Genomic DNA, 4664 nt, shown 5'->3' with positions numbered 1-4664 from the left:
GTCAACAGTTTCTGAGGCCTTCAGATCCTCCGGCAGGCTGTTCCAAAGGCCAGGACCATAGTGGCTGAAGGCAGCCTCACCACACGTTTTGGTTCTCACCTCTGGAACAACTAAAAGACCTGTGCCAGAGGATCTGAGGGACCGACCGGGCACATACAGTATCTTAAAAGCATATCAGACATGTACTCAGGTGCAGGGCAACGTAGTGCTTTTAAATTCAATTATAAAACAACAGGCAACCAACGCAGGGATTTAAAATAGCGTGTTACAGTATGTTCAATTGTATCTCCCATTCACCCAACAACATCAACCACACCCACACCTCCGTGTTCAACACCACTCTCTTTGGCTTATTCGACAAACCATCCACCATTATGTGAAGGACCGTGGTGAGGAGAGAGGGGTCGTTCTGACCCAAGATGGCACCACAGTGGCCATCACTCCCATGCTTCTAGGCATTGAGGTGGGTCTGAAAGCGAAGCTGGGCATGTTTCCCCTCACCTTGGCCAAAAACCTAGGGTTATTGTTCCTTAGCTTCCAGGACGGCTGCTGGGACAACGTGACCCACCCCAGGGTGTTCCAGATGTCGCGGGTGCTCACCCTGGCCACCGATGCCCTCGCCAACAGGGGAATGGATGGGTCCATCTTGAGCATGGATCTTGCCAGCCTTGCCCCCTCTGAACAGCCTGGTAAACTCAGCGAGGTGCTGAAGGGTTACTACAACCATGTCCTGGAGGGGAAAGACCTGGGGGTTGTATCCAGCCACATCGGCCCCAAGCGTAGAGAGATTGCCCAAGCCCTGCTGGGCACCCTGGACACCCAGAGGCAGGTGATGGAGAGCCTATACCTGGTGTGGAGGCTGGAGGACACTCAGTGGATAGCCAAGGATACAGGGGTGGAAAAATGCAGTGAGAGACGGAATGCTGGAATTTGTCCACAGATACTGGAGTGAGTCTCAGGGAAGGAGAGAGGGAATCATTTACCCCTGTAATTATGAAATTGTAGGTGATAAATGGCTACTCATTTGAAGTTTACAGAATATTGGTCTGTAAACATGAAGAGTAATTGAACCTGTTCTACTCTGGTTCAACCTCTCCTCTCCAGACTGCCCTCCCATCATCCCACGGTGTCAGTGGGGGGTCGAAACCCTACCGAGGGTCTCCCTTCCCTCTTGCCCTGCCCCTCCCCTTCCTGTATATCCACCACACCTTCGAGCCAGACAGGCCCTGTCACTCCTTCAAGCAGTTCTCCAGGAGCATGAGGGCCATGCAGCGCTTCCACCAAGAAGACCGCGGCTGGGCCGAAATCCTATATAGGTGAACTTTGACCCCCTCATCCATTCGCAGATATTAACAAACCCTTTATACTAAGCTTCAAAGACGGAGACAAGTGTGCTGTGTCAGCCTACAATTACTGAAGCAGTCATATTATACTGTAGCAAATCTTAACATGATGTTACACAGTATAACCTGAAGCAAAATATAATAACAAGATGCTATAACAAGAATCAGGGTTGTGAGATAATGCAATTTGTTCTATCACTCCAACTCCTAAATGTATGTTCCCCTCAGCTTTGTAGGTGGGTTTTGACCGGTACATCTACGAGGGGCGTGGCTGGCATCACCTTGGCAACCACACCAGGGGGCAGAACCCTTACGGTTACGGCGTGGCCTTCATTGGCAACTACTCCTCCTCTCTGCCCTCACGCCACGCCCTGGATCTGGTGCGCCAACACCTGGCCAAGTGTGCAGTGGATGGCGGGCGCCTGCAGGCCAACTTCACCCTCCACGGGCACTGGCAGCTGGTGGACACCTCATGTCCAGGAGACGCCCTCTACTCAGAGATCAGGGGCTGGGAGCACTTTGGGGTGAGAGACTGTTCAGTATTATAGGCTACTATACTGTCAGTCAATGTCAAATTAAACCTTTTAATACATTGTGACGAACCTCCCACTCTGTCTGCCGTATTCTGTTTATGTTCTTGTTGCAACTTGATTTTTGCACGCTCCATATCTTATTTAAATGCCAATTCCTTTTCATATTTTATACGATCATGCTCTAGCTTCTCACGATCATGCTGCCGATCATGCTCTCTCTTCTCACGATCATGCTGCCGATCATGCTCTCTCTTCTCACGATCATGCTCCAGCTGTAACAGAAGCAGTTCTTTCTGCTGTTCAAAAAGAAGGCTACTAGGACTAACCGATGGAATGGCCATTGTAACGTTACTGGGAGACGACAAATCCTCAGCAGAGGCTGGCCCAGTGGTAACTTCAAAAATACCACTCTCCATCAGATTGGCCTTCAATATCAACCTAAAAGAATTTTTTAGACGTTTATCACTAATCTCAACCTTGTATTGTTCCGCGACCTTCAACAGCTGTTCTTTAGTACCTAAATCTAACAATCCCTCCGATGGAGAGCGAATGAACTCATCTACATAAGATGCCATGACGCTCTTCCCTTCTGCTGAGCACACCAGACCACAACCCGAGAATTGGCAATCACCCTGAGCACCACAGAAGAAAGATGAGATATGGAGCTTCCCCAAAACCTACAATAACTCAACCCTAGTCTTTGTGCAGATTTGCGGTGGGAATTTACGCACTGTAGCCCGCTGGCAAGGAAAAACTCCCCAGCATGCTGGCAAATTCCACCAAGCCACGGATGTGCCCCCGAGACAACTGCTCAGTCCACAGACACCACACAAAAATAACAAACATTAACCATGCCCAACATATTCCAAAAAATGAAACACGTCGCTAAACCTATCAGGGGAAAAAGGCTATAGCTCCGGGTAGCAAGTTCCACTACCCTACCCAAATCTCCCACCGAGGTACACAGCCGATTACTCACCTCAGACTGACATCCCAACAGAAAGTAGAACAAGAGTTCAGGCTAGGCAGGGCCTGGAAACTAACCATTATACTCTCTCCAACACAGCACACAAACCAAACAACAAAGGCAACCAATACTGGGCCTATCACACGCAAACAAAATATGCAAACCAAACACGTACCTCCACGGCCTCCCAAACCAATAGTTCAAAAGATCCCGGCCTCCCAAACCAATAGTTCAAAAGATCCCGGACGAGCCCCCACTTGTCACGAACCGGCTCAAAGCCCGTAACAAAGGGAGACAACGTGGAGATAAGGAGTAACAAAATATATATTTATTAACTAAAGCAACCAAGGAAAATATACAATGGTGTGTGTAATCAGTAATCAGTAGTGTAAGTGAGTGTTTTGCATGCATGAATGTGATAATGCAGGGTGTTGAACGGTGCCAATGCAAACAAACAAAAGGCCACCAAGAACCACAACACAATCTACAAAGGTGTCTGCATGGAGAGAGTCTCCTCCATGAATGTGGAAGAGGTCTATTTATCCTGGGACACACCTGGCCCAGGTGTTTCCCATGTAGCTGACGACCCTCCCCAACTCCGCCCACAGGCATCCTAATAAGGAAACAAGAACATAAACAGAATACGGCAGACAGAGTGGGAGGGTCGTCACAACATACACAATTGTCACGACTTCCACCAAAGTCGACCCTTCTCCTTGTTCAGTTGGTGTTCGGCGGTCGACGTCACCGGCTTTCTAGTCACCACACATCTATATTTCAGTTTTATTTTGTTTTGTCTGTATTACACACACCTGGTTTCAATTCCCATATCATGTTCCTTATTTAACCCTCTGGCATACACGTCTGTTCTGTCCGTGATTGTTGGTGTCTTTAGTGGTTGTTGTATGTGCTAGTTTGTATGTATGTTCCTATTTGGAATTTTTGCCTGACTTTTTGAGTAAACTCCGTTGTGTTGCTCAAAACCTGTGTCCTGCGCCTGACTCCGCGAAATCTCTGCACCTAATCGCTGACAACAATCAAAAGGGCATCACAGTTGCACCAGAACACTATTCAGTCATTATACAATTGTGTCCTTTTTCCTACATTAGACATTAGTGATAAACACCAACATTAATCTTTTTGTCCACTGTTGATATTGATGCTGCCGACATGCTGCTGACATAGCAACCTTTTACAGGAAACCAGCTCATCGAGAAAGGACCAATGAAGAAGACAAGCGTGTAAAAAGCAGCATGGAATAAAACCAATTTTGTCAAAATGTCTCATTGGATTGTATGGGGGTATCAATTTGTTATATCCACGATAATAGTGTGTTTTAGAGTTATAACAGTTTATAACACTCACCCTTATGGTTGTCACTGTGTCACGACTTTCCCTGAAGTTGGTCCCTCACCTTGTTCGGGCGGTGTTCAGTGGTCGACGTCACCGGCCTTCTAGCCACCGCCGATCCACTTTTCATTTTCCATTTGTTTTGTCTTTGTTGTACACACCTGATTTCAATCCCACAATTACCTGTTCATTATCTAACCCTCTGTTCCCCACTGGTTTTTGTGAGTGATTGTTTATTGTACTTTCGGTCTGTCATGGTGTGCTTGTATTTGTTACTTTGCCTATTTGACATTTTGAGTAAAAAGTACGTTGATTACACATATCTGCTGTCCTGCGCCTGACTCTCTACACCAGCTACACCTAGGACCCATATCTCACTGCTTCACATTACAGTATTGTAACACAACAGAGAGACATGTACAGTATACTGAACAAAAATATTAGAGCAACATGTAAAGTGTTGGTCCCATG

The 4664-nt window shown here is 47.0% G+C and overlaps 1 pseudogene; it reads left to right on the top strand.

Moving 5' to 3' along the window:
* Nucleotides 1-272: 272 nt before the first annotated feature.
* LOC135534230 (N-acetylmuramoyl-L-alanine amidase-like) lies at nt 273-4071 on the top strand (annotated as a pseudogene).
* Nucleotides 4072-4664: the final 593 nt, after the last annotated feature.

The sequence above is a fragment of the Oncorhynchus masou genome, unplaced genomic scaffold (genome assembly GCF_036934945.1).
Source record: "Oncorhynchus masou masou isolate Uvic2021 unplaced genomic scaffold, UVic_Omas_1.1 unplaced_scaffold_3170, whole genome shotgun sequence".
Lineage (NCBI taxonomy): Eukaryota > Metazoa > Chordata > Actinopteri > Salmoniformes > Salmonidae > Oncorhynchus > Oncorhynchus masou.
This window is presented reverse-complemented; position numbering and strand designations above follow the sequence as displayed.